This window comes from Pteronotus mesoamericanus, unplaced genomic scaffold, assembly GCF_021234165.1.
Source record: "Pteronotus mesoamericanus isolate MK-2021 breed Mesoamerican mustached bat unplaced genomic scaffold, CSHL_Meso_final contig_24, whole genome shotgun sequence".
In the NCBI taxonomy this organism is placed as follows: Eukaryota; Metazoa; Chordata; class Mammalia; order Chiroptera; family Mormoopidae; genus Pteronotus; species Pteronotus mesoamericanus.
In genome coordinates this window covers 10,525,705-10,539,264 of record NW_026555100.1, presented here as the reverse complement: position 1 = coordinate 10,539,264, position 13,560 = coordinate 10,525,705, and the positions used below count along the sequence as shown (strand labels likewise).

Sequence of the window (13,560 nt, the reverse complement as noted above, 5' to 3'; positions counted from 1 at the left end):
GTGCAGGTTCATATATAACTCTGTTCCCATATGGTATTCACTGAGAAACTGGGATCGCTCACATAGCTCTGCTAAATTTAAAACAAAAAAAAAATTTCTAAAAGCAACAATCTCAAATTACAACAATCTCAAAGAGTAAATTCTCAAGTATCTTGCTCCCTTTCCACAATTAAGTCTGTTTAGACACTTAGCACCATAATTTAGTTAAGAGAAATAATATTGAAAAGTCTCGAGAAAATTCACAGAGCTGCTTATCGAGGTCATTTAAAGCCCGGGCTTCCAAAGGTCAAGGATTTATCTTCCTCCCCTAATATGAAATGTGACATTATGAGAAAGACGGTGAACTTCCCATGCAGTTTTAGAAATTTGAACTACTAAAGGCGACCTATCATTTTCCCCAACTCGCCCATAAAAAAGACAGAACCTGCCGTTTCGCTGGCCCACGTAAGCCGGTAGGAACCGTGCGCGTGCGCCCTGGCATCAACCGTGCCACAGTATGAGCCGCGTCTCGGTGCCTCAGTTCACCGAGGTGGGCGAAGAAGGTATACACCCAGCGGGCTTCTGGCGTTTTGAGGAAATACCGCAAGTAAAGCGCCTAATGCAGTAACTACACTTAACAAGGAATGGAATTAATGGCGTTTAAAAATTGAATGCTGACGTCACGTGCAGAACTTTGTTCTTAAACTACCTACAAGGTCCCATCACTTGAGAAGGCTGAGACCTCGCTGGGCCCTGATTTCTTCCAGTAGGGGTCGGCAGTGAAAGGGTCATTGGGGGAGAAGAATTATTACTGACTGCAGGATCAGGAGCCAGCGAACAGGAAGCCCACCAGCAGTGGGTCGACTCCTCTAGCCTCACCCCTCCCGCAACTGCGCAAAAAGAGGCGGGCTCAACGCGACGCAATGCGAGCGGGAAACCCTGCCGGAGGGACGCTTCCCCTCGCAGAAGTTTTCCCCAGCTCTGCAAGGGACCGATCTCTGTTTCACAGCTCTCTCGATAACCTAACCAAGGAGCGGGAGGACAAAACCCTGGTTAGCGACCGGAAGCCAAACAAGGTTGTGATTTTCGGAGTAGCTAAAGGAAAGGTTTCTAAGGCCTTCTACTTAAAGGAAACTACTTATGAGAGTTTCTGTTATTTCTTCGCGTCCACGACGTAGTTGCTACAACTGAACCGTCACCCTCGGTCACGTCGCTGAGAGCCGGACTCCGGAAGTTTGTAGGCCCCGCCCATTCTTGTGCTTGGTGCGCGTGCGCATAGTTATTAATATACTAAAGTGTCTCCGCCTTCTTCCTTTCTCCGTAGCAGCGATGGCCGAGTGGTTAAGGCGTTGGACTTGAAATCCAATGGGGTCTCCCCGCGCAGGTTCGAACCCTGCTCGCTGCGAGAGCGGGTAGCTTCTGTTTTTTATTATTCCCTGAAATGATAACCTTCACTCTTCCTCTTTTCTTTCCCATACGTGCTGGCTTAACGGAGCGCCTACTCAAAAGTTCAAAGTGCCAAAGAAAAGCCAATAAATGTCAGTGCTGCAAACATATGGTGTTTACGCTAAAGGTGAAAGTCCCCTTTGTTCTAAACTTTAAGCTTAGGAGTTTTAAAATCTTGTTCGTCAATGTGAAGAGGAAATTCGCGAAATAAAATGAATATAAATAGTGCTGGAAGTTTTCAGGCTGTCACAACCTAAAGAAACTACCATCTCATTAAAACTGATGACAAGGCAAATGCTGCCTCTCGTTCCATCCGAGAATTACCTTCAACCGTTCCCCAACCACGTCCACAATTGCTGTGAAATGGGAGATAATAAAAACTTTTAAAAGTTCAATTTCTCAAGCATGATAGATATATCTACATAATGGAACACTATGCACGTGGCCACTAAAATGCTATTTATGACATGGGAAACCTTCCCAATGCAAATACAAAAAGCTAGACAAGCTGGAAAACAATTTATATTATGATCACATTTTTATTCAACAATTCATTTATGTGGCAAGAATGGGAGGAAAAGAGAGAATAAATTGTGAATGGAAAGAAATAACCAAAATAATAGCAGTAATTATTATCTCTGGGTGGTGGATTTTAATTTTCTTAAAATAGTTTGTTTTCTTAACTAGTTTTCTATCATATATTGACCCAGTATTTTGTTTTTTATTGATTTTAGAAAGGGATGGGGAAGAGAGAGAGACATTAATTTGTTCCACTTATTTATGCATTCATTGGTTGAATCTTGCATATGCCATGGTGGAGGATCCAACCCACAGCCCTGCTTTATCAGGACAAGGCTCTAACCCAACTGAGCTATCTGGCAGGGTGACTTAGTTTTGTTTTGTTTTTTTTAATGAAAGAAAAATTTGAGAAGCCCTGGCCACATAGCTCAATTGGTTAGATTGTCATTCCTAATATACCAAGGTTGAAGGTTCCATCTCTGGTCAGGGCACAAACAAGAAGCAACCTATGAATGCATAAATGAGGGGAACAACAAATCAATGTTTGCATCCATCTCTCTCTCCCTCTCTCTCTCTCTCTCAATAGATTTTTAAAAATGAAAAATAAAATTCTGAGGTTAGTGTTTGAGACCCTGCGCAACCCCTTTCTACTCTCTTTTGTCCACTTTCACCTTCTCCCTCCCACCCCATGGTTTCCAGGTGCCCTTGGGAGTTCCATAACACCCCAAGGCTGGAGTTAGCTTTCTGTAATACCTGAAGTGCATTCCCCACACAGCCGCCATCCCACTTGAGACTTAGCTGAGTATATACACTCACCACATTCACATCTTCAATTCCATCCCCTCTGCCCAATCCCAGCCTCTTCTGCCCCAATTCAAGTAACAATAATTGAATTAGTTTCCTAATTTGTCTCCTTCCCTCTTTCAGTCAGTATCACACTGAGGTGCAAATAACAGAAAACCCATCTTTATTCCCTTAAGCACATTGGGATTTCTCTCAAACCTGGGAGTAGGCAATTCTCAGATGGAACAGGGAACAGAGCTGTTTCCATCTGTCTGCTCAGCCATTTTTAGTGTCTAGGCCTCATCTCCTTGTCTCATTGTCCTAAGATGTTTGCTATACCTCCAGACCTCACATCCATATTCAGATACGAAAGGGAGAGACAAGAACCCTAAGTTTATGTTTATTTACTTGACCTGTGTAACAAGGCTACAACTAGCTACAAGGAATCTAAGGCAGTAAGTGTGTTTAGCTGGGTATATTGCCACTCACATTAAACTGGAATTCCATTAGTAAGGAAAAAAGACGGATGGACACTGAGTGAGCAACTAACTGTATCTGCCATACTTCCCTAGCAGGAAAGTCAAAACTTGCAGGCATAAGGCCTTCAAAACAAGTCCTCTGTCTTTTCAGCCTTCCTTCCCTTCTCTACCATTTGCTTCTGAGTTATTAGAAGGCCTCCCAGCACTGTTTGCTGGCTCATGCCTTTGAACCTTTTTACATGTTCACATGCAATTATCTGGAATATCCTCTCTCATTTTCAGCCTTCTTCCCTCATTAGGAGAAGAGGGCTGCCCATCATTTGAACCCCCTACCTATTTAGGGGACTTGCTCTCTCCTTGCTCTAGGTGTGAAGATGCGTTCCATCCTTCCTCCCCGCCATCTCCATCATAGAAGCTGAAAAAGCCACATAATTGCTTTCAAACACTCCCTTTCAGCTAGGAAGGCAGCACGTGACCTAAGCCCAGTCAATCAGGTGTGCCCACCCTCACATTTCAATCAGAGCTGTTCATATAAAGAAGCAGGGACGGTGAGGATCCATCCTGGTAGAGAACAGAGGCCACAATGGCAGCCACAGATACAGCCAAGGGCAGCAGCACCAGTTCTGTCATTGGGGTTTGCAGTTGTCCAGAAGCAGTGTCTGCACCAGGCTGGTTTTGTGGCCTCCTTCTGCCTGGCCTGCACTTACTGCTGTCCCAGTTTCCGAAAGTGTCTTTGCAGTCTTCCTGAATAGTCTACAAACAATTTGATATCCTTCCAGTAAGTTTTCTCATTAAATCAGCCCCAGTCAAGTTTTCTTTTCTCTTCTCTTCTCCTTTTTTTCTTTCTTCTTTTTCTTTTTCTTTTTTTTTCTTTCTTTTTCTTTTTCGTTCGTTCTTTCTTTTTTCTTCCACATACCAGATATAGCTTCCCTCCTACTCCACCATCACCTGCTAGGAAAACTCAAATTCTTTTTCAAATATCACTTTCTGGATAAAACATTCCTGCAATCCCATAAGCTGACTCAGAAGCCCCCTTTTTCATTCTATTCCCTAGTATAGCAAGGATCACATTGAACTATTTCTGCCAGTTTGCTTCTCTCCCTTCTAAATGGTAAATTCCCTGCAAATGTATCAAGGGATCATGTCTCTGATCTTTGTACCCCTGCTGGGCACAGAAAAGGTACTCAGTAAAATTTTAATGAAGGAATAAATAAATATGAGTCAGTGCACAAGTATGTGCCAATGCTCTCTGAATGTGAAATATCTTATCCCTGAAAAGGAAAATCTGATTTAGAGGAGTCTTCTCTCTAAGTCCTCTGGGCTGGACAGGTCTGTCCAGTCCCAACATCATTGCCTCTTTCTAGACACCGATCTGACCCTTGCTCGTAGGTCCTCAGCAGATCCCCAGCTGATCCCTGTGGCAAGCAGAGTAAAGGACAAACTCTTAGCTTACGGATCCTAGCACACTGGCAATGCCCTTCATAATTTGGCTCTAGTATCTTTTCAACCTTCCCTCACACTACTCCCCAACATAACTCCGTAAGAGCAGTTAGAGTGGCTTACACCCTCCCACAGAACAGATCTAGCAATTTCTAGCCCTTTCACACATTGGCACCCTTGGTTGAAAACTTATCCTCTCCCTAATGGTGAATTAGGAATAGATACATCTATCAACATGCACATATACCTACATACATACATATACCCCACACATACATATACCCCACAAAGCACGCAAAGACTTGGGGACACACACATAAATAAGTTTAAAATGTGTCCTATAAGCAAAATTTAATTTATGCTTCTCCTTTTCTGTCCCATGATTAAGAAATTTTCCAGAAAAGCTAACAGGAACATCAGATATACAAAAGAAATGTCCAAGAACTGAGCCATCCGGAATCCAATTTTATTGAAAGACCAATAAAGCAGAGATTTGTTTTAATTAAGTGATACTAATTTGCATATTCAATAGAGAATATATCCTCATGGTTCAAAATCATAGAGTCTTCCTCTAATCCCTGTCCTCCTACCACCAAGGTCCCCTTCCTGGGCCACCAGTTATTATTTTCTCATTTTTTCCTTTCATGCCTTCTTTATGCACAAGCAAGAACATACCAATTTTTTACACAAATGTTAGCATACTATAAAAAATGTTCTGAACATTCTTTTATTATTTAAAAATATATCCTAAACATATTTATATATAAAGAGCTATTTTTATTAAAAATGACCTCTGCTCTCAGTTGGGCATCGTTCAGCAAAGCTAAAGATCACCAGTTTGATCCCGGTCAGGGCACATGCCTGAGTTATGGGTTCAGTCCCTGGTTGAGGCACGTACAAGAGGCAACCAACCAATATTTCCTTCCCTCTCTTCCTTCCTTCCTTTCTCTCTAAAAATAAATAAGTAAAATCTTTTTTAAAAATGGCCTCTGCTAACTCGAATTCCCTCTATGGGTAGAGCTCACAGCCTCTGAAGGAATGGACCATTATTTAACTAAATTACTACTGATAACCATTCTAGTTGTTTTGAATCTTTTGATTCTACCCCACCCTCAAAAAATGCTTCAAAGAAAACCTTGTATATATTACATTTTCTAAAGCAAGAATCTTAATGCCATCCAGTCTCATGAAACAATGCGATAAAGGGTTCAGCTCTTTGTGCAGGTACCAGGATTTGGGCACAAAAAATCATGGTGGTCAAAGAGTTCTAAAAGCGTAGTATAACCTCAATAAAGTTGAAAAAATAAACAAATGAATAAATAAAATAAAATCAGAGTTTACACAAATATCCTAGAAAGAAAGCGGAAACTCCTCCCCCTGCTAATCTATTCCATATCTAAAGAACAGAAAGGGCCAGAAATAAAAGTACTCGTTTTTGACATCTCCGATGAGACAGTTCTTGGAACCTGCCCCTTCCCTTCTTCCTTCTGTTTCCTCTTCCCTTCTCTTAACTCCATGTTCTACCCAGAAATTACTGGGCTTCCTGGAACTTTTATTAACAATTCTAAATCCTCCAGTAATAATCTTCATAACCAGAGCCTCTGCTAACTCAAATACTCTCTGGATGTAGTGGTCACTGCCTCTGGCTTATAAAAGGGACAACAAAGACTGGAGTTACAAAAGAATGCAGGTCTGGAACCTTCAGAATGACAAAGGTTATTTATAAGGCAAAGGAGTGGTAGGGAGTCCCTGAGATTCACTCTCAATTACTGCTTCTACTTGCAGAGTGAGATGGATGATCTGATGAATTTTTTTCGGCACTTACGTTAGTGTCGGTGTTAGACCTCACCCACAAAGTTCTTGAATTCTAGAAAGAAAGAATTCAGACCCAGGAACTCAAGTGCGTGGAGTTTATTTAGCCTTTTAAAAGAAAGTCACAGAGGCAGAAATGAGCCAGGTGGGCTGTGTGGACTCAGGAAACAAGTTACAGAGGCAAAAGGGCCCTTGGAGCTTAGAGGAAAGAAGGCAAAAGATATTCACCTAAGGAAAGAAAGTGAGGGGGTGGGGGTAGTGGCTAAGGTACAGGCATGCTCCAGAAAGAGAGCAGGCATGCCCTGAGTCCTCCGTCTTAAGGGTTTTTATCTGTTTTCTAAAGGTAGGAATTTTAGGGGAGGTCTTAGGGGAAGATCTGAATAGAGTATTCATCAGCTTTCCAGGTGTGGCCTTTCAGGGTCATGGTCTCTACTGATTGGTCAGTGCTACAGCAGGGGGTCATTAGTCTTTGTGTCTGGTTCTGATGTCAGCCATGGCATCACTTTGTCTGGTTTTGCTACTCTTCTGGGCCTCGAGTGGAACACACCTAAGGTCTAGATGTCTAATTTGACCAAACCTCTGTCTCTGTGGTCAACAGAACCAAGGCTTTGTTTCTAAGGTCATGTCATGCTGATCAGAACCCCATTGTCTTAATACTTAAGGGAGTGGTAGCACTAGGGAGAAGGAGGCAGGTGAGCCAGGGTGCTGGATGAGGCCAGTTTGAATCAGCTGTCTGCCTCAGTTTCCCCATTCCACTTGCCAAGGAACTTTCCTGCCTTCCTACTATCCTACTTTACTTACATATACATCATGACACAGTCCCAGTTTCTTTGCAAGAATGATGACTTGAGAGTAGATTCATTTTAGAAACTAATTTATTTCTAAAATGCAAGCAAAGACGTTCAGAGACGCTTTTATCTATTGCTTTTCCTGTTCCAGCTTTTGCCATGAAAATTAGCCAATATATCGTTCAGATCTACTTGTGACAATTTGATTTTGGTTTATATTCATCCAGCCTTGAAAAATGACCACTGCTCCGGCAGATTGATGCTTCCTGAGCCACTCATTTCTAAAACATATTAATACATTAGCACCACCTTCAAGTAGTATGTCTTTCTAAATTATTCTTTGTTTCTCCCCCTCTGCTTTTTAAGCTTCATTTAAAAAAAATAACCCTCTAATCATTTTTCTCAAGATTGTCTCTATAAAACATCCAGCCTGCCACTGACTAGGCTGTATCTTCATATTTCAATTTTTTAGTTACTCTTTTTTTTTATTATCTATTATTATTACTACAGCTTTTGAGAATTTCTCATTAGAGGGAATGTTTGGCTATTGCAGAACTAAAAAGAGATTTTCATCATTCCAGGAAAAACCCATCTCACAAACTATAACATTTCCCAGCTATGACCCTTCTGCAATCCCACAGGTTCTGGTGACAGTTATTCTGGTGGTGATAAAATTATCCAACTGCTTTCATATAGTTAATCAGGTATGTTGAGGCCAACAGATCAGGTTCCCACTGAAAAAATAATTTGTTACAATTCCCGAGGGAAGAAGGGGACGTGCCACACCAGGGGATCGATGCAAGGCCACACAGATCGGTCCCAGGTCTGTCTGGAGGCTGAGAAAGCAAGGGCGATACGTGGGCTAGAGTGTTCTGGTTCCTACAGGAAAGGAGCAAGAGAGGCAGAGTAAGTAGGTTTAGGATTGGCTCAGCTCATCTGAATGATTCCGGCAGGATAAGGGGCAAAAGAGTTGTCCATGGATTCCGGTTCCCAGCCTTGGGGAAATCAGGGAGCAGGAATAGTGGCACTGAGTGTAAGCGCTCCAGAATGGAGGTGGTGAGTGTGTGGGCTCAGGATTGCCTCCTTGCCTGTGAAAGGCACGCTTGCGGGTGAGTTGTTTCCTTGCAGGTGGATTGTTTACTGTCTTTAGAGATTGGCTAGCCCTGAAAGGGGCAGTCAGCCCACATGTCAAAGCGTCAGAAATACAGACAATAAAAAGGCATGATTTAAAAACATATAAATAATAAAAATAAAAAATAAAGTTTTTAAAAGGCATGATTAAGACAATTTCAGTAAGTAGCTCAGCAGGAAACAGAAAGCACACTCAATATAAGACAATTCTAAGTAGGTGTGATAAGGAGACTATTTACAAAGGTATGGAAAGGGTGTAGAGAAACCACACGGGACAGCTAAGCAGTGTCACCACCTCAAGACGGGAGAGAGGGGCCACCAGAACCCAGAAGAAGAAAGTGCTGAGGGGAGGGCTATCCTAGAGGAACGATGACCTTCCCTTCGGGGACATGCAGTGTTAGGGGACACCTGCAGAGAGGGAGGCTGCACCGCCTCACCCTTCTCCCTCCCGCTGTCTTCTCACTGGGCCTCCCCATTGGCCAAACTCAACCCGTCAGCCTCTGAAGCTGGGGTCAAGGCAGAGATGGGATGAAGAGGCAAAAGGAGTTAGCCAAGCCTCTCCCTTACATAAAACTAGGGAAACAAATAAAAATAATTATCCATAATCTGGCACTTTAACATTCCAACTTTTATCACTGTGGCACATTTCCTTCCTGTTCTATATTTACATAGTTTGATATATAGCTTCATTAAAAATTAAATCATTGACTATTTGAAACATACAGAGATGCACAGAAAATAACATAGTATATATTATATTCTATATTTTTCATTAAAATTATTTCATAAGCTTTCTGCTGCTCCTTTCTCCACATAATCATGATTTGTAATGGCTGTATAAGAGTCTACACAGTAGCTGCATCAAATTTAATGAAGCAAGTGTTGCACACTTAGGCTACTTCTTTTTTTCTAAATAATAATATTAAATAATGGTGTGAGGTACATCTTTAAGATAAAAGGTTTTTCCATATTTTATGGTATTTCTTTAGTGTCTACATCCCTGAGAACAGGAATATTGAAGCAACGTATATGGACGATTTCATGGCTGGCTCTAAATACACATTCCTAAATGACATTGCTAAAGAGCTGTACCACGACGGCACCCGCAGTAATGCGTAAGAAAGCTGGGGTCATGGAGCCCTGGTCTCCTCTAAGTATTATCGCTTGCAAGTTTTGGGGGGAGGGGCTAATTTAATAGGTAAGTAATTGTTTTCATTTAATTTGCTTTTCTTAGGTTACTTCTAGAGTTTCTATGTTTTACCATATGTTTTCTTACTAGTTGTATTTGCTGTTTAATTTCTGACTTTTTACAGTATCAGCTATTGGTTCCTAAAGTTGTTGCTGAAATTGACCCTTGGGGGAATCCTTACTGAAAACAATTGAGCATCATGGTGGTAAATAGCAATTTCAAAGGAAAGAGGCTAATGAATTTCAAGCGGAGGGTTTATGGTCTTAATATCTATTTTGGGGTGAAGTGTATAATTCTATTAGATTACTAAATTTACTCACCCCTCCCTCCCCTAGAACTCTTCTTTCCCCTGTTCCAGCTTTTAAAATAACTGGTGCAAAACTAAATGCAGCCTAGATTACAACAGTAATTAATTCATATTACTTTCAGTTCTTCGTTGGCAACATGACGGCTCAGCACCCGCTTTGGGAGATATTGTAGGTAGCTGGTGTTGACTGACTGATTGTGAGATACGTGTGTTATGGTCTAGGCGTTATTGTTATTATTATCATTACTATCTTTTCTCTCTTTCCTTACCTGAAAAGCTATTTGAGGAAGTATCTTCCTTGACCCAGCAGACTCCAAGGCTGTGGGAGGTTCTTTTTATCAGATATTCTCAAGCATTAGACGTATCACCTAAGAGCGCTTATTGAAAACACTGTCCTTGGACCTCACTGCTGGAGATTCTAATTCAAAAGACATGAAGTGAGCCCAGGAATCTACATTTTATTTAATGATTGAGATGTAGGAGTGTCTCCTGACCACATTTGGTGAAACACTGGTATAGATCCATGGAATAGAAAGTAAGTTTATACTGAAAATATTCAAGGTAAAGGCAGAAAAGAGCCTGGGAATGAGGAGGAGGACAGTATAGTCCCGTAGGGGCTCCTTCTGGACCCATTCTCCAGGGGTGTCATCAGGGAGGAAATGGTGCAAATAAGACCAGAACTGGCTGGAGAAGGCAGTCAGTGCGTGGCAGCTTTTTTATATGCAGGGGATGCCGTGCTCAACAAAACGACCTATCCCTGCCCTGTTGCAGGATCCCATCTAGTAACAATTTATTATAACATCATTTAATGATATTTAATTACATTTTCAGTGTTGTAATACCTTTCTAACCTCTATTTCCTAACATCCTAAAATATACCTCTAAGCTTTCAAACCAATTCTACCTCTGACCACAAAGTTTCAGATAAAAAATGGCACTTTGTGAGCAAAAGTATTTCTCTTCCACACTGCATTGACATCAGCAACCTGACCTGAGCAACTTGCAGGATTGCTAGGTTAAAATTTCTTTTTTTTTTAGTTACAGTTTACATTCAATATTATTTGGTAAAAATTTTCAGTGTGTAGAATAATGGTTAGACAGTCATGTATTTTACAGAGTTCCCCCTGATACTTCCACTGGGTTAAGATTTTTTTTTCAGGCTCCTCTGCGTTTTATTCATGAAATGTCTGTGGTGGACAAGGATACTAGCTGACCACACTGTCAAAGTGCAGAGGTAAAGAAGCAACCGGATCTGGAGGGGTTTTCCAACATCACAGCCACTAGCAAATGCTTTTGCAGGAACCCTTCTTCTATGATTAGACCAAGGCTGCCATCTTGTGGCCATCTGAGGAATGATGACTAGAGCTTGCAGATTTGAAGAACTTTTTTTAGCGGACAATGAGAATGTACTACTGGGGGGAAACCTTTACATTTCCTTAACATATCTCCCATCGGTTTTTAGTATAGGTAGAACCTACATTGTATAATTTTGAAAAAGAATAGAAAAGTTCTGCTTAGATAAGCGTAAATATTTAAATATAAAAGATCCTAGAAATCAACTTATAAAGAAATAGTTAGGCTTTTTGTAAGACTAGTTGACCAAAATGCCAAAGTTTTGATGTATAACTCTGCTAAAATCACTAAATATCAGATTGTACATTTTTCACATGGCAATTTCTCATTGTGAAATCCCCCTTTATCCAGAAATGGAATTGCTCCTAAGGAAAGATCAATCTCTTTCCATACTCACTGCAAAAACCAACTTACCGCATGTGTTTAAAGTGCTTTCCCTGGCTTGTTTTACTTCAGTGCTTCACATGTATATCTACAATTCTGAAGTCTTCTCAAATAAAAAGTCCTTCTTAAACATCCATAGTTCTATGTCACTTTCTGGCTTCCTCTCTGAAACCAGTTGTAAGGTTTAAGCCTCATCACTAAAAAGAACAACGTTTTAACACACACACACACACACACACACACACACCCCTACCCTGGGCAAGCACTTTAGTTGTCCTCAGCACAGTTTTGGGCATTGTGCCAAGTGCATAACCAATGTCAGCACAATGAGGCGGCAACCCTAGGTGGGGAGGGGGTGCTCTCAAGAGACCGATGACCAAATCAGAAATAGAAGAGCAGTACCTGACAAAGCCCAGGGTAAAGAGTTAAAACAGTTACATGCAGACAAATGGCTTCTTCTCTAGCTGAATTTTTACCATATATTTGTATAGGCTTACCCTGAATGCAGGGCTGTTGTGGCTGGCTATGTCCATTGAGCCCACTGTGTGAGACCGGGGGTTCAGCCAGAGAGTCAAGGAGCAAACGAGACAGCCCCTGCCACAAGGAGCTCACAGTCCTGTGGTAGTGATAGATGGCAACCAATGACAAGATGGTGTGACGTACACTACAGCAGCTGCAGGTTGGTTCAGGTGCTGCAGGAGCACCTGAGACAATAGAAGGCGAGCAAGGGAGACTTTCTGGTATAACCCACCCCTCTGACTTTACTGAGAAGAAAATCAATCTGTATTTAATAGCTTGCCCACCATCTCTGAGTTAGGAAATGGCAGAGCCAAGACCAAAAACAAGGCTCCTTGATCCCGAGAAGGAATCAATGATGGCCAGACAAAACAACACTATGGCTGACATCAGCACCTGATAGAAAGATCAACTACTCCTACCCTGGCCCCAACCAATCAGTAGAGCCCAAGACTCCAACTCCTTGAGCCACCCTGATTAATGTTTTTTCCCTTATATAACCCATCCCCTGGACGCCATCCAGGAGCCAGGTCTTTGAGCACTAGCTAGCTCACCACTGACTCTGTCTGGACTTGGTGCCATTTCCTCAGATGATAAACCCTTACTTTCTTGGCTACAAACTTCTGTTCGCATTTGATTGGGCTTTAATGTACACAAGCAAATGGACCCCTTTAGTCAGGTAACAATGGGAGTGCAGTAATTTCTTCAAGATCCTGTTTTCATTTCCTTTGTATCTATACCCAGAAGGGGGATTTCTGAATCATATGGCAGTTCCACTTATAATTTGTTGAGGAACCCCCATTACATTTCCCATAGTGGTTGTACCAATTTACATTCTCACCAACAGCACACAAGAGTTCCCTTTCTCTACATTCTCACCAACACATTCCTTAATCTTTTTTATGACAGCCATTTTAAAAGTTGTGAGATGATATCTCATTGTGGTTTTGATTTGCATTTTTTTTTTGATGTTTAGTGATGTGAAGCGCCTTTTTGTGTACCTGTGGGTCATTGTATGTCTTATTTGGAAAAAATGTCTAGTCAGTTCCCCTGCCTGTTTTATAACTGGATTATTTGGTTTTTTGCTCTTATGTTGTATGAGTTCTTTATATAATTCGGATATTAACTCGTATCGGGAGTTGGTTTGCAAGTATTTTCTCTTGTTTCATAAGTTGTGTTTTCACATTGTTGGTTGGTTCTTTCATTGCTTTCTAGTTTGATGAAGTCCCACATATGAATTTTCACTTTTGTTGCTTGTGCTTGTGGTATCCAAACAAAATCATTGCCAAACCCAATATCAAAGACTTTTTCCTATATTTTCTCTAAATGTTTTTGTGGCTCCAGGTGTTATTTTAAGCCTTCAATCTATTTTGAGTTAATTTTTGTGAGTGGTGTAAGATAGGAAACCAATTTTATTCTTCTACATGGGTAGCT

The 13,560-nt window shown here is 41.3% G+C and overlaps 1 protein-coding gene and 1 non-coding gene across 2 annotated transcripts in view; one reads left to right on the top strand and one right to left on the bottom strand.

The window, feature by feature from the left end:
* The window catches only part of CTNNA3 (catenin alpha 3), a 1,483,556-nt gene extending 1,483,126 nt beyond the window's left edge, over nucleotides 1-430 (bottom strand). Inside the window, exon 1 of the mRNA XM_054572720.1 lies at nucleotides 425-430. The gene's annotated coding sequence lies outside the window, so the exon portion shown is untranslated. The remainder of the gene's footprint in view (nucleotides 1-424) is intronic.
* Nucleotides 431-1,302: 872 nt separating this feature from the next.
* On the top strand, nucleotides 1,303-1,384 carry TRNAS-UGA (transfer RNA serine (anticodon UGA)). The gene has a single exon. It is a non-coding gene; the product is annotated as a tRNA-Ser (tRNA).
* Nucleotides 1,385-13,560: the final 12,176 nt, after the last annotated feature.